Genomic DNA, 17,071 nt, shown 5'->3' with positions numbered 1-17,071 from the left:
TACTGACTCCGCACTGTTTGTGGCAGCTTGCTGGTCAAAGATAGAGCGCATCACAGCGATTTACAAAAGTTCCAAAGGAACAAATCCAGCTGAGGAATGTTATATATATAGAATTTAGGTTAAAATGGCTTAAGTTAAAATGTGATGATTAATCATAAAAGGGGAAGCCAGAATAGACAGGGAGCTTACCATAAAAGTTCAGCTGGACAATGTTATAACAAACAGAGATCTTTCATGGTCACAAAGAGACATGTAGGAATTATTGATACCATTCTGGGAGCCCCTTCTATCCCAGAAATTTTCAAATTACTTTTTACAGGTTCAGTCCCGATTGGCAAACCTAGGGGAGCCTGTAAGTCCCTTCCTAGGAGGTTAAATCAAAGATTGATAAAAGAGTGAAAAACAGAATTTAGTGTGTGCAGAGTTCGTAGTGTACTTGACTAACATGATAATTACAAATGCAAGTGTACTTAGAATGATTTTGCAAAAACTAACCAATTAAACAGTGTTAAAGAGGAGGGGAAGGACAAGCAAAAAAGGTATAAAAATCAATGCACTGTATGTATCGGGGCTTAACTGGTGAGAAGCCAGTTGAGTCCAACTCTGCAGACTTGTAAATAAAGCTTGTCGTGTCATCAGTTTTAAAGAGACTCATGTGTGAGAAGTTTTATTTCTGACAAATGGGGGCTCGTCCGGGATCTACACTCCAGCCGTGGGGGGAGGCGAGAAGAGGGACATCGGAGGTGGTGCACCCCGCTGAGTTCAGCGGCTCCTAGTCCCTTGCTCGTCGCTTCGGGCGGCTTGAGCGAGTGGTATCCGGACAAGGTGACACGACAAGACGGAGAGGAGAAGGGTGACGGTTCAATCCCCGAGAAGACACCGGTAAGTGACAACTTACGATTGTGGTGTGGGGATTGGGTAACAGGTGTAACGGGATACACCTGTTAGGATAAAAAAAAAACCTAACGTAATAGATCAGGTATAGAGCTTTTGTCGTGGCGTGAGGACCCTGTCGTGGGACTCTAGGATAGACCCCAGGGAAACCTCGGCGGTAACCGAAGGAGGGACAGCACCTCCGACGAAGTGCCGAGAAGAGAGGGGTTGACCCCAGGGAAACCTCAGCGGTAACCGAAGGAGGGACAGTACCTCCGACGAGGCGTCTGAGAAGAAGGGAGTAGGGTCCAGAACGAGAGGGTCCTCAGCAACGATAAACAGATCTAGGTGGGAAAATGGGAGGATCAAAATCTAAGGGCTCGTCTGAAAATTCAGGACAATTCCTGGGAGTTCCCCTTGACACCCCTTTGGGGAGAATGTTTGAAAATTGGGCTAGTAAAAGATATCGAGACAAAAACAAGAAAAAGATGGTTCAATATTGTCTCCTTTGGTCGAAACAACCTATTAAAGGTTCCTCGGTCTGGTGGCCGAAATTTGGATCTGATGAGGATTGGGTTAGACAAGCATTAAACATATATGTAAATTCAAGACCAAAGGTGAATCAAGAAGAGTCACCATATGCATTTTGTTGGGTTCTCTGGCCAGGATCCTTAACAAAATGTTTTAAATTGAGGGTAGCGGGAGAAAAGAAGTGGGAACCTCTGGACAACCTTCCCCCTCCTTATATTCCCCCGGTGCCTACTGCGCCCGAGGAAAGCTCATTACCGGAGGGGAAAGGTGATGAATCTGATGGCCCCGAAAGGGGCCGGGAAAAAAAGAATGAATTAAGGGAGTCGGACCCTAAACTTCCACCAGTAAACTGACCCTGGACAAGATCCCAGACTGGTCCAGGACCATCAAAGTTTTCAATAAGCCTAAATCCCCTGAGGGAAGTTCCTATGGGAGGACCGGGAGGGGGAACGAGATATGTGAATGTTCCCCTAACTAGAACAGAGGTGCGGGGATTTAAGAAAGAAATGAAAAAGTTATTGGAAGATCCTATAGGACTGGCCGAACAGCTCGACCAATTCCTGGGACCAAACACATATACGTGGGAAGAGATGCAGGCAATAATGGGAACATTATTCTCACCCCAGGAGAGGCAGATGATTCGACGGGCTGCCCTCCTCATGTAGGAATATGAACAACCTGGGGACTCCAGACCCCATGAACAAAAATATCCCTTAAATGAACCCAGGTGGGACAAACGAACACCCGAGGGATTGGCAAGTATGAGACAATATAGAGAGTGGACAATTAAAGGGATACGGGAGGCTGTGCCAAAGGGTCACAATTTCACCAAGGCATTTGGGAACCACCAGGGGAAAGACGAGTCCCCTACTGATTTTTTGGAGAGGGTGAGAAAGAATGTCCAACAGTATGCGGGCGTGGACCCTAGTACACCAATGGGTGAACAGCTTATTCGAATTGAATTTGTTTCCAAATCATGGCAGGACATTAGAAAGAAACTAGAAAAGGAGGAGGACTGGAGCGAAAAACCCCTAAGCGACCTGTTAAAAAAGGCGCAAAAAGTATATGTGCAGAGAGAAGAAGAAGATCAAAAGAGGGCGACAAAGGTTATGGTACAGACTATCCGACAGATGAATGCCGAATCCAGAGGGGAAAGAAAACAAAACCTTCCTCTAAACAATCCAAGATATCCAAGAGAGGGAAGACCCCGGAGGTTCGTTAAGTGCTATTACTGCAATGAGGAAGGACACTTTAAGAGGGAATGCCCCCGATACAAGAGGGAATTGCGTGCCCTCGAACTTATGGAAGAAGATTAGGGGGGTCAGGGGTTCCAAATGTTGGGGACCAAGTATAAGAGGGAACCCCTGGTAAAACTAAAAATTGGTCCCAAGGGAGAAGAGGTGGTGTTTATGGTGGACACAGGAGCGGAACGAAGTAGTGTAATAACTGTGCCAATCGGGACTGAACCTGTAAAAAGTAATTTGAAAATTTCTGGGATAGAAGGGGCTCCCAGAATGGTATCAATAATTCCCCAAGTAACAGTGAAACTGGAAGAAAGAGAAGGGGTACAAGACCTCTTGTTGTTACCGTCGGCTGGATTTAACCTCCTAGGAAGGGACTTACAGGCTCCCCTAGGTTTGGGTGCTCTCCCTGTGGACGGAGAAGTGCGAGTCCACCTCTGTGCTCTAAAGGAAGAGGATGAACGGCAGATTGACGAGAGAGTCTGGTATAAGGAGGGAAATCGAGGAGGTCTGGACATCCCACCTTTACATGTCACATTAATACCAGGTCATCAGCCGGTAAGGAAACGTCAGTATCCTATTTCTTTGGAAGGGAGAAAAGGGCTACAGCCGGTAATTGAGACTCTAATACGAGACGGACTATTAGAAGAATGCATGTCACCTTATAACACCCCTATACTCCCAGTGAAAAAGTCAGATGGATCCTATCGCCTAGTTCAGGATCTAAGAAGTTTGAATGCTATTGTTCAGACCCGCCACCCAGTGGTGCCTAATCCCTATACTATTATGAGTCGGATTCCCCCAGACCATGAGTGGTTTAGTGTTATCGACTTGAAGGATGCCTTCTGGACGTGTCCATTAGAAGAGGAAAGTAGAGATATGTTCGCGTTTGAATGGGAAAATCCATGGACAGGTAGACGGAGACAGCTTCGGTGGACTGTATTGCCCCAAGGGTTCACTGAATCTCCGAACCTGTTTGGACAAATGCTAGAACAAATCCTGGCGGACTATCCACAATCTGATGATTCCCAACTAATGCAGTATGTGGACGATTTACTATTATCAGGACCCAAGGAACAAGAAATGAGGGGAGATACAATTAGACTCTTGAATTATCTGGGGAAAAAGGGTCTACGGGTGTCCAGGAACAAGTTACAGTTCGTTGAGAGAACTGTGGTATATCTGGGACACCAGATAAGTAAAGGACAGAAACAGATTACCCCTGAACGGATTGTGGGAATCACTAGAATGCCGTTACCCCGTAATAAGAAGGAAATAAGACAATTCCTGGGACTCTTAGGTTACTGTAGGTTATGGATAGAGGACTACTCAGCGTTGGTGAAGTTTATGTATGAAAAGCTGACAAATGAAAATGAATATCCATTGAAATGGACCCAGGAGGAGGAGGGATGGTTTGAGGACTTGAAGCATCGCCTGACACGAGCCCCGGTACTCACTCTGCCCTCTTTAAAACAGCCCTTCCAGCTATTTGTCACTCATAACCAAGGAACAGCTGTGGGGGTTTTAACACAGGAAAAAGGCGGTCAGCGACACCCAGTGGCTTTCCTTTCCAAAATGAATACTGGCAAAGAAAACTGGAACGATTTACACTGATTCCAAATACGCATACGGGGTAGTGCATACCTTTGGTAAGATCTGGAAGGAGCGTGGTCTAATTACATCAAGAGGAAAGGAATTGGCACACGAACAGATGATTACCAGGCCATCAGAGGGGAGATACCCCGACAGCAATTGGAAACAGACTGGCTGATGAAGAAGTCAAAAGGGCAACCATGCAACAAGAAGTCCGTTTGCTGACCTTAATCCCAATAAGACAAGGCATAAAGAAGGCTCCCATTTTCACTGCTAAGGAAGAAAAGGACATGGCTCAGCTGGGCGCAAGCCAGCTGCCTGATGGAACATGGAAGACACCAGATGGAAGAATGGTTCTAAATAAAGAAATAACTCGCAATATTTTAAAACACCTGCATCATCAGAGCCACTGGGGCACCCAAGCCTTATGTGACACAGTGCTTCGAGAATATGTGTGTAAGGGAATCTACACCTTGGCCCAACAGGAGGTGCAGAACTGTCACCTATGCACAAAAATTAATAAAAAGGTAATGAGGACAGGGACCATGGGAGGTCAACCATTAGCCATACGCCCTTTTCAAAGTATCCAGATCGACTTCACAGAGTTACCTCAAGTCCAAAGATGGAAGTATCTGTTGGTGGTAATAGATCACTTTACCCGATGGGTGGAAGCCTTCCCAACAGTAAATGCTACAGCCTCTACAGTAGCTCGCCTCCTCCTAGAGCAGATAATCCCCAGATATGGTATAATGGATTCTATAGACTCAGACAGGGGTCCACATTTTTGTTCAAAAATCCAGCAATTGATTTGTAATGCATTACAGGTCTCTTGGAAATTGCATACCCCTTGGCATCCATAAAGCTCAGGGAGGGTTGAACGTATGAATGGAACCCTAAAAATGCAATTGACAAAATTAATGGTGGAAACTAAAATGCCTTGGATAGAGTGTCTGCCCCTGGCTTTATTAAGAATTCGTACTGCCCCACGAAAAGATGTAGGGTTGTCCCCTTATGAAATGATGTTTGGGCTTCCCTTCTGGAGTACAGTTGAGGGGTGTCCCACCTTGGGGGAAGGGGATATATTTGTTAGGAACTATTTACAGGCACTGTCACGCTCTCTTACAGATTTACGAAAGAGAGGACTATTGGCACAAACACCGCCTCTAGACTTTTCTTTACACAAAGTGGAACCAGGAGACTGGATTCTCATCAAGACCTGGAAAACTGAAAAACTCCAGCCCCAGTGGGAAGGCCCATACCAAGTTCTCTTAACTACAGAGGCTGCAGCACGAACAAGAGAGAAGGGGTGGACGCACGCATCCAGATTTAAGGGACCTGTAGAGGCGCCTCAGGACCCTGATACGAACTCAGATTGGACTTGTGTTCCTGGAGAAAAACCTCTTACCTTGCGATTTCGCAGAAAGACTTGATTCACAATGTTATTGTTATGTTCTTTGATTTTTCTTAGTTTGCCTATGTCTTTATCAGGTGTGAAATGTAAGAAATGCAGAGACACAGTGGTCCTGTTTCAGGACCACACTTGGGGAAGAAAGGAGGGTAATTTTATTTCCCATACCTCAGTTCCTGAGAAATGCTGGGCAGAAAATACCACCCAACATCCATATACCCCTTGTGTGGAAAAAGAAGGAAATAATATGGGTCATTATATACAGATTCCTAATACCACTCCTTTCCCTCTTAACGGTTGGAAGGGTGACTCAGGCCCACCATGCCCTGATGGACTCTGGTTTTGCATACACCAGCGTACTGTTCCAATGAGAAGTTCCACTCCACACTCGAAAGTGCCTGCCCCTTTAAGACAGCCGGACTTAGTTCGAGTCCATCCAAATAACCATGAAAGTTTCGGTCACGCAGTTGGGGGAGATAACCTTTTTGTTGATCTTGCAACTAGAATTGCAGGAACTTTTAATGTAACCAATTGTTGGGTCTGCGGGGGTCCACTTCAGCACGAGATTAATTTATCATGAAACGTTTCTCTTCCCCGAGTTAAAATCCACATTCATATATATATAATACACACATTTTAAAGAGAGAAAGGGGTGGATTGTTATATATATAGAATTTAGGTTAAAATGGCTTAAGTTAAAATGTGATGATTAATCATAAAAGGGGAAGCCAGAATAGACAGGGAGCTTACCATAAAAGTTCAGCTGGACAATGTTATAACAAACAGAGATCTTTCATGGTCACAAAGAGACATGTAGGAGCCAAAGATTGATAAAAGAGTGAAAAACAGAATTTAGTGTGTGCAGAGTTCGTAGTGTACTTGACTAACATGATAATTACAAATGCAAGTGTACTTAGAATGATTTTGCAAAAACTAACCAATTAAAACAGTGTTAAAGAGGAGGGGAAGGACAAGCAAAAAAGGTATAAAAATCAATGCACTGTATGTATCGGGGCTTAACTGGTGAGAAGCCAGTTGAGTCCAACTCTGCAGACTTGTAAATAAAGCTTGTCGTGTCATCAGTTTTAAAGAGACTCATGTGTGAGAAGTTTTATTTCTGACAAGGAACACCAAAGAGGCGCTATTGAAATGAAAGTTTAGTAGGTGCACTTCCTTCAGAATGCGCTTGGGGTCTCACTCCCCTCCGCCCCGCAGTTCAGCGAGCCCGAGCCCGACTCTGGGACCACCGCGTCGCGATGCTGGACGTGTTCCTGCTGATGCTCTTCGCCATCGTCAGCCTGGTGATTCTCTCCTACATTATCTACACCCTGTAGGCGATGGGGTCAGCGGAGCCAGGAGCGGGGCGGCTCCCTGCACACACCGCCAGGTCTGTTGGACCCTCCCTGGAACAAGCGTCATTAAACACCGCTGGCATCATCCCCCCCCCCCCCCCCGCCCCGCTCGCACATTGCCCCCCCGCCCCGCTCGCACATCCTCGACTAAACACAATGCAGCCCTTTAAATGCACAACAAGCAGGGGGAAACCCCCATTTCTCCCACCCAGGGAGGCCCACTCTCAGAGCTTGGCTGAATGCGCTTTGTGGCAGAGGCTTTAATTGACCCCATGGCCCCGTGAACTGGCAGGTAGGTGATATCCCCAGTGAAATGCTAGAGTAACTCAGCGTCCAGAACCCCCCCCCCCCCATTCTGATTGTTCCTGGAAGAGGAGCTCAGGTCTGAAAGACTGGCTGAATTCCTTCAGCATTTTTACTGCAGCGTCTGCTCAGATCCAATAACATGTCCGTGGGGGTGACTTCCTCAGTCCCACTCTATGCTCTTGGATGCCCTTGAGTTGAATCTACCCTCTCTACATTGTAAATGATTTCCATGGAGACTACTGTCTCTGTCAAGCCTTCTCAGAAAGAGAGAGAGAAACTTCCAGACACAGAGATCTCGCTGCTATTTCAGTCAGGCGGTGAGCGGTAATGGGACCACTGCCTGGGGTGATAGGACTGACCCAGAAGTTCCTGACCTGATCTGCCACTAGAACTGGGCAGGGATGAGGGATGTCAGACAGCAAGGACAGGTCTTTTGGTCTACCTCATCCCTGGTAACTAAGGTGGCATTCTGGGCTTGACCCATTTTCCTGCATTTGGTCCAGGGAACCATAGAACATTGCAGCACTGAAAACAGGCCCTTTCAATCTGTGCTGAACTATTATTCTGCCGAGTCCCACTGACCTGCACCCCTTCTATATCCATCCACGTACCTGTCCAAGTGATTCTTAAATGTTAAAGTTGAGCCGGCATATACCACTCATCCCACACTCCCACCGCTCTCTGTGTGAAGAAATTCCCCCCAATGTTCCCCCGAAAATTTTCTCCTTTCACCCTTAACCCTTGTTCTCTGGTTTGTATCTTACCTAATCTCAGTGGAAAAAGCTTACTTGCATTTACTGTCTTTCCCCCTCATAATTCTAAATACCTCTAGCAAATCTCCCCTCATTCTTCTACACTTCAGGAAATAGTCCTAACCTGTTTAACCTTTCCTTGTAACTTAGTTCCTGAAGTCCCGGCAACATCCTAGTAAATCTCTGCACTTATTTAATCTTATTGCTATCTTTCCTCTAGTTAGCTGACCAAAACTGAACATAATCCTTCAAATTTGGCCTCACCAATGATAACTTTACCATAACATCCCACTCCTATGTTCAATACTTTGATTTATGAAGGCCAATGTGCCAAATTTCTCTTTATGACCTATGACACCATGTTCTGGGAATTATGTTTCTGTATTCTCAGATCCCTCTGCTTTACTGTACTCATCAGTGCCCTACCATTAACTGTGTATATCCTACCTTGGTTTGTCCTTCCAAAACCTCACACTTGTCTGCATTAAATTGGGCTGCATGATTGGCATAGCGATTAGTGCAACATCTTTACAGCACCTGCGATTGGGACCAGGGGTTTGAATCCCACGCTGTCTGTAAGGAGTTTGTACATTCTCCCCATGTCTGCATGGGTTTTCCTTGGGGCTCCAGTTTCCTCCAACCCTTCAAAACATACCAGGGGTATAGGTTAATTTGGTGTGATTGGGCGGCAGGGGCTTGTGGGTCGAAATGACCTGTTGCCGTGCTGTATATCTAAATTAAAAAAAAATTAATTAACAAATTTAAATTTCCATCTGCCGCCAACACCTCCAATCATGTCATCTGCTACTTTTGGTCATTTGGACCACATCCTGCTGATCCCTTCCTCTCCATAAACCTGTTGGAATGCTTTGCACCCACTTCTACAGTTTGCTCTTGAAGCTTGTTCCATATTTTGACCACTCTCAGTGAAAAAATTCTCCTCGGGTCTCTTTTAAAATGTTTCCCCTTCACCTTTAACATATGCCCATTGATTCTCTGGTAGGGGCAGCAGTGACCAGAGGGATGGCCAGCAATAAATCGCCTCCAACTGCATTAGTTTGGTCGGATGTTAGAAGAACTTGGAGATTTACTGGAGAGTGGGCTGAAACTGGATGGGAGTACATTTAAATGGCGAATGGAGAAGGTTTTTGTTCAGGTGAATGAAAAGCCAACAGATTATCGGGGTGCAGAAGTTGCCTGGGACATTTTCACAGGGAGATCGCGTCGCTGAGCACCTTGCTCTGTCCACAACAGGGACAAGGATATCCCAGTGGCCAATCATTTTAGTTCTGCACCCTACTCCCACGCCAACATCTCTGTCCATGGTCTCGTGCTGCCAAACCCGGGCCACCCATAAATTGGAGGAACAACGCCTGATTTTCAATCTGGGCACCCTCCAACCAGATGGCATTAACATCGACTTCTCTGGTTTATGCTAGCCTGTTCCCCTTTTTCCCTTTCTTCCCTATCCCTCTGTCTTTCTTTCCTCTAGTTCTATACCTCTTCCCTCTCCATTCACAGAACTGTCCCCCCTCTCACTCCCCCTATTTTCTCTTCTGCCCTCCCTCCCTTGTCCACCTATGACCTCTTGCCTGTGTCCTCCCCCTGCCCCCCCCCCCCCACCATTTTATTCAGGCATCTGCCTATATTTTGCTCATACATTGATAGCTCAGGCCTGATCATAGAACACTACAGCACAGAAACAGGCCCTTCGGCCCTTCTACTCAGTGTCGACCATCATTTTGCTAGTTCTACTGACCTGCTCCCATTCTATAACACTCCAGACCTCTCCCATCCATGCATCTATCCAATTTATTCTTAAAACACAAGATCAAGCCCCCATCCACCACATCAGATGACAACTCATTCCACCACTCTCTGAGTGAAGAACTTCCCCCAGTGTTCCCCCTAAACCTTCCTTCTTTCATCTTAAAACTATGACGTTTCGTATTTAGCTTCCCCAACCTGTGGAAAAAGCCTACTCACATCCACTTTATCTATAATTCTCATAATCTTGTAAAGCTCTATCAAATCTCCCCTCATCCTTCTTCGCTCCTGAGAATAAAGTCCTAACCTATTTAATCTTTCCCTGTAACTCAGATCCTGAAGACCCAGCAACATCCTAGTAAATCTTCTCTGCACTCTTTCAATCTTATTGATACCCTTCCTATAATTAGGAACATAATATTCCAAATTTGGCCTCACCAATGTCTGGTACAACTTCAACATAACATCCAAACTCCTATACTCAAGGCTAATAAAGGCTAAGATGCCAAAAGCTTTCTTTACAACCCTGTCCACTTGCGACGCCACCTTCAGGGAACAATGTATCTGTATTCCCAGATCTCTCTGCTCCTCCGCACACCTCAGTCCCCTATCATTCACTGTGTATCTCCTACCTTTCACTGTGTATCTCCTACCTTCCAAAATGTATCATCTCACACTTGCCTACGTTAAACTCCATCATCCATTTTTTGGCCCATTCTCGCAGTTGGTCCAGATCCCTCTGTAAGCTTTGAAAATCTTCCTCGCTGTCCACGACGCCTCCATCTTTGTGTCATCAGCAAACTTGTTGATCCAATTTACCACATTATTATCCAGATCACTGATTAAGACAACAAACAACAATGGCACACCACTAATCGCAGGCCTCCAGTCTGAGAAGCAACCATCCACCACCACTCTCTGTTTTCTCCCACCCAGCCAATTATGAATCCAGTTTCCATGGATACCTTGTGTCATAACTTTCTGAACTAACCTCCCATGTGGGACCTCGTCAAAGGCTTTACTAAAGTCCATGTGGACAACAACCACAGGCATTGCTTCATCTACCTTCTTGGTTACCTCCTCAAAAAACTCGGCAAGATCCATTAAACACGACCTACCACGCACAAAGCCATGCTGACTCTCCAAATACCTACATATCCTATCTCTCAGAACTTCTTCCAATAATTTACCTATTACTGATCTCAGGCTCAATGACCTTTAATTACCTCATTTATTTTTGGAGCCTTTTTTAAACAATGGGATAACATGAGCTACCCTCCAATCCTCTGTCACCTCACCCATGGCTAAAGAGGTTTTGAATCTATCAGCTAGGGCCCCTGTGAAATTTCTACACTAGACTCCCTCAAGTTCAGAGGGAATGTCATATCCGACCTGAGTGATTTTTCTACCTTTAATCGCTGTAAGGCAACAAGCCCCCCTCCTCCATCTCTATATGTTCTATGACCCTTCTGTTTGTTTCCCTTCCTTCCTTGTACACCATGCCAGTTTCCTGAGTAAATACAGATGCAAAAAAAACTGTTAAAGATCTCCCCCATTACGTGAGGCTCCGCACATAGTTGACCACTCTGATCCTCTAGGGGACCAATTTTGTCCCTTACTATCCTTTTACTCTTGATATACTTGTAGAAACCCTTTGGGTTTACCTTCACATTATCTGTCAGAGCCACCTCGTGTCTGCTCTTTGCCTTCCTGAATTTTTTCTTGAGTATTTTCTTTCTTTTTTCTGTACTCTTCACGTACCTCATTAGGTCTTTGCTGCCAATACTTGCCATACACCTCCCTCTTCTTTTTAACCAGATCACCAATATCCCTTGAAAACCAGGGTTCCTTGTGCCTGTTAACATTGCCTTTAATCCTAACAGGAACAGGCAAACTCTGCCCTCTCAAAATGTCACCTTTGAAGTCCATCCACTTACTTAACCCACCCTTGCCATAAAACAACACATCACAATCCACTCTTCCTAGATCCTTTCTCATCTCCACAAAATTTGCCTTCCTTCAATTCAGAATCTTAACATGAGGACCAGACTTATCCTTTTCCATAATTAACTTGAAGCTAATGACATTATGGCCACTGGACCCAAAATGCTCATCCACACACACATCTGTCACCTGTCCTGTCTTGTACCCCAATAGGAGATCAGGTACTGCATCCTCTCTCTTTATCTTTGTTATATGAAGTATGCTGTGTGACTCGCTTTTATTACTTTTTCACTGCTAGTTGTTTCACTCTGCTCTTTATAATTTGCTAATGTCTTTATCTGACTCTCTGGCCCTGCACTGTCAACCCTCTGGTTACTTTATCACCCTGAGATTTACACTATCCTGGACCTTCCCTTTAGTTCTACCTTCTCTTCCTTTGTTGACCTAAACATTAACTCTGTTTTTCTTTCCGCAGATGCTGCCTGAGCTGCAGTGTGTTTCCAGAATGATATAAAAAAAATTCTTCGTAAATGTATTCCTGTTGCTCCTTCACTGAGTGTACATCGGCACTTTGGTTTAAACCAGCCAGTCTGAACCTTTTTGGCTGTGGGCCCCCATAAGACTCTGCTCAAAGTTTATGGGCCCCCTTCACTGTGAAGCAGTTAAGTTTAGTTGGTTTCTTCCATATTTCTCTCCTACCGACTACATAAAAAACCAAAAAAATTGTATGATTTCAGTCCATGCCCCCCCCCCCCCTATGTTCTCTGGCTCCTGGGGTGGGGTGGGGGTGGGGTGGGGCATGGACTGGTTTAAACAATTGAAGGATGTTTCTCGTAGTCAACATTACATTCTTTATTGTTAAGATAAAGATGGATTAAAGATGCATTTGCTTGATGTTTCTAGCTCAACTATTATACATCTATAACAGTGGAGTGTTCAGTGTCACTGAGTCAAACCATATTTCTTTTGACAGCGCAGATGGGAGGCCCCTTGTTGGGCATGAGAACATCTTCCTGAGGTTTATTGTCTTGCTGGCTGCTTCTGACCATTGCAGACTGTGGACTTCCATCTGCCCACTGTCATGAATGTCAGGGAAACCCAGAGTCTTAACAGAAAAAAAAATTCACCCCTTCATCAGTTTACCAGAAGGTGCTGCACTGATGGCAGGAATGCTGTCTGTTGGGATTGCCTGTTCCTTTGGTTTAAACTAATGGAAACAGCTGTATATTCCCAAGAGTGATCTGATGTGAACTCTGTCCTTTTAAAAAGTTGTGTCCTTTCATCTTATTGTGGTTACAGACAAAGAGATTTAACGAGTTCTTTCACAAACATACTTATGGTCATAATAGAATGACAAATCACAATGGCATTGCAGTTAGAATTCAGTCACGTAATGTGAAGAGAAAGCTTAATGTATCACAGGAAAAGCGCAAATGTTCAATAACCGTATATGCCAGTGTATAAGACGACTCTGTATAGGATGACCCCCAGATTTTCCACCTAAAATGTAGGTTTTGAGCTTTACCCTTTGTATAGAAGAAACATTACCCCCCCCCCCCCCCCCCACAAGCCTGGAACTTACCACTGACCAGTAGAGTGATGCTGTCACAATATTTTAATACCAAATTACCCTGTAAAGGTTTTAATTTTATTGGCGTATTTTAAAATAAGCCACTGTTGGCTCCTGTAACAGGCCATTTGAACTCTGTACAGAGCCGACAGCAGTCAGACTGGGCAGATGGACCCCAGGGGGAACACTGAGACTTCGTTGGTAATTAACAGGACATGTGCACGATTGCGTTGGAGCTGGCAGGAAGATGGTGGCAGTGCTGAGTCTTTGCTGTCAAGGATCGGATTTTAGACCCTGCGTATAAGACAACCCGATTTAAAGGTGAGATTTTAAAATCTCAAATCGCCCTATACACCTGCATATATGGTATATTTTATTTCTCATGCAGTGGGTTGGAAGTGAAGCTAATTGGCCACATTTAACCTAAAGTGAAATTCTGCAAGGGCTTGAGCTCTGAAACAGAAATAAGATACTCAGCAGACCAGACAGGTGGAAGAAGTGGAATTGACATTTTTGTTTACGGAGGGCTCAGTGGCACAGAGAGTTAGCTGGTAGAACTGCTACCTCACAGCTCCTGTGATCTCTTGACCTGTTTATTTGGAATCTGCTCTTTCTCCCTGTGATCATGTGAGTCTCCTCAGGTTGCTCTTGTTTCCCCTCACATCCCTGGTAGGTTAATTGGACACTGCAAGTTGCTTCTAGTGTGTAGATGCAATTACATGCTGCCTTTCCCACATCCCAAAGCACTCTATATCCATATGTACTTTGATGTGTAATCATTCTAAATTGAGAAACACAGCAGGCAACTTGCACACAGCAAGCTCCCACACACATCCACAAGACTCCTACTCCTATATCTTATGGCCTACTGTCCCATTGAATCCATTCCTCCAATCCACTCCCTTGTCTTCTCCCCATAACTTTTGATGTCCTGACTATTCAAATACTTATCAATCTCTGCCTTGAATACACCCAATGACCTGACCTCCACAGTCGCCTGCGATAGCAAATTACAGAGGTTCACCACTCTCTGGCTAAAGAAATTCTGTTTTAAATGGGTGCCCTTCAATCCTGAAGCTGTGCCCTCTTGACCTAGACTCCCCTACAATGGGAAACAACTTTGCCACAACTAGTCTATCCAGGTCTTTTGACATTCAAAATGCTTCTATGAGGTCTTCCCTCATTCTTCTGAATTCCACGGAGTGCAATCCAGGATCCGTCAAACATTCCTCATATGCTAATTCCTTACCAATAAGGTATTTACTGGTGTTGAGTGTAGGATAATTATTAGCCAGTGCATCAAGGAGAACTGTCTCCCTTTATTTACAAAATAATGCCTTGGAATCCTTTCTTATCAACCCAAGAGCGCAGATAAAACTCCAGTATCTTTATGTCATCATCTCATAGAAGGGTCCACGTGAATAAACAGTATCTTGTATGAATGGTATCCTGTAATCTTGAGACTTATAAATGAAATGAGTAAAATTATTATGAAATATTTATGCATTTTTATTTGATATTTTTATGTATATATGTGATTATTATGTGCTGTGTACTATGTGCGTATATGTGTGCGCATTGTGGTCCGGGGAAATGGTGTCTTGACTGCTGGTATATGAACAGTCAGATGATAATAAACATGAACTTGAACATCTAGTAACCGCACCCTCATTGAACAATGGGATTGATCGGTATAAATATGTGGAAAGTTGTGTGACATGTTCTTCAAAATCAAAATTAGTGAAAGACTAAGTTCTGCAGGGATGACATTCAATCAATGAACAAAGTCATGAAATCTGATTTTGGAAGAAAGCCTTTATGGAAGTTTTGTTGGTTAAAATTGGAAAAAAGTTTGAATCCAAAGTACATGATAAAAACACGGGTTATGAACATTCTGTCCACAACACAAGGTTGACTGTACACTGTGTCGTAGAAGACATGAAGAGGGTCCAGAAAGGATTCAGTGAATATCCCCTCAGAGGTTTTGTTTCTGGAGAATGTTTTATCCAAAGAAAGGTACAGCAGATCTGTTGTGCAGCCCCAATGAACAGTCTTTAAAGTCCAGTCCAAGAGATCTGAGGATGAATCTTGCAGGGAAACATCTAACATCTAAGTGTTGGAGAAACTCAGCATCTAAAGAACCATAGAACATTACAGCACAAGGGCCTTGTTGGCCCTTCTAGTCTGTGCCTATCCCCACTGACCTACACCCAGTCCATAACTCTCCAAACCTCTCCCATCCATGTACCTGTCCAAATTTCTCTTAAAGGTTAAAATTGAGCCCACAATCACCACTTCAGCTGGCAGCTCGTCCATACTTCCACCACTCTCTGTGTGAAGAAGTTCCCCCTCACTTTTCCCCTTTCACTCTTATCCCATGTCCTTTGGTTTTCTATCTCACCTACCCTCAGTGGAAAAGCCGATCTACATTTGCTGTCTATCCCCCTCATAATTTTAAATACCTCTATCAAATCTACCCTCATTCTTCTACACTCCAGGGAATAAAGTCCTAACTTGTTTAACCTGTCCCTGTAACTCAGATCATGAACTCTGGGCAACATCCTAGTAAATCTTTTCTGCTCTCTTTCCATCTTATTGATATCTTTCCTGTAGTTAGGTGACCAAAACTGCACACAATACTCCAAATTTAGCCTCACCAATGCCTTATACAACTTTAACATAGCATCTCAACTCCTGTACTCAATACTTTGATTTATGAAGGCCAATTTGCCAAAGGCTCTGTTTACAACTTAATCTACCCATGACACCACCTTCAGGGAACTATGTAAACATAGAAGATGGGATAGGAGCAGGAGTAGGTCATTCGACCCTTCAAGCCTGCTCTGCCATTCAACGAGATCATGGCTGATCTTAAAGTTCAGTACCCCGTCCCCGCCTTCTCTCCGTAACCTTTAATACCCTTATACTGAAGAAATATATCCAATTCCCTCTTAAATAGATTTAATGAACCTGCCTCTACTGCCCTCTTTGGCAATGAATTCCACAGATTCACCACCCTCTGGGTCATGAAATTCCTCCTCATCTCGGTCCTAAATGGTTTGCCTATTATCCTCAAACCATGGCCCCGGGTTCTGGATTTTCCCATCATTGGAAACATCCCATCTGCATCCATTCTGTCCAGTCCTGCAAGAATTTTATAGGTCTCTATGAGATCCCCTCTCAATCTTCTAAACTCCAGCGAGTACAATCCCAATTTGCGCAATCTTTCCTCATAAGTCATTCCTGCCATTCCAGGTATCAGCCTGGTGAATCGTCTCTGCACTCCCTCCATTGCAAGAACATCCTTCCTTAGATAAGGTGACCAAAACTGCACACAATACTCCAGGTGGGGTCTCACCAAGGCCCTGTACAGCTGCAGTAAGGTATCATTGTTCCTATACTCAAACCCTCTTGATATGAAGGCCAACATACCATTTGCTTTTTTAACCGCCTGCTGTACCTGCATGCTCGCCTTCAGAGACTGGTGTACAAGTACCCCTAGGTCTCTCTGCACATCCCCATCTCTTAATGTATTGCCATTCAAATAGTAATCTGCCCTCTGGTTTGTATTCCCAAAGTGGATAACCTCACATTTATCCACATTGTAGTGCATTTGCCATGTATCTGCCCAGTCCCCAATTTATCCAAATCACACTGGAGCTTCATGACCCCCTCTTCCGTGCACACAACCCCTCCTAGCTTAGTGTCATCTGCAAATTTGGAGATATTACATC

General features: G+C 44.4%; 2 long non-coding RNA genes across 2 annotated transcripts; both read left to right on the top strand.

The window, feature by feature from the left end:
* The first annotated feature begins 383 nt into the window (after positions 1–383).
* LOC138747599 (uncharacterized) lies at positions 384–6,740 on the top strand. Its single transcript, XR_011347571.1, has 2 exons — positions 384–882; positions 5,364–6,740. It is a non-coding gene; the product is annotated as an uncharacterized lncRNA (long non-coding RNA).
* Positions 6,741–6,881: 141 nt separating this feature from the next.
* LOC138747600 (uncharacterized) lies at positions 6,882–14,980 on the top strand. The gene is made up of 3 exons (XR_011347572.1): positions 6,882–7,033; positions 9,060–9,212; positions 12,243–14,980. It is a non-coding gene; the product is annotated as an uncharacterized lncRNA (long non-coding RNA).
* The last annotated feature ends 2,091 nt before the right edge of the window (positions 14,981–17,071 follow it).

This window comes from Narcine bancroftii, chromosome 12 (genome assembly GCF_036971445.1).
Source record: "Narcine bancroftii isolate sNarBan1 chromosome 12, sNarBan1.hap1, whole genome shotgun sequence".
Classification (NCBI taxonomy): Eukaryota; Metazoa; Chordata; class Chondrichthyes; order Torpediniformes; family Narcinidae; genus Narcine; species Narcine bancroftii.
Note: the sequence above shows the minus strand (reverse complement) of the source record. Positions and strands in the feature narration are given on the sequence as shown.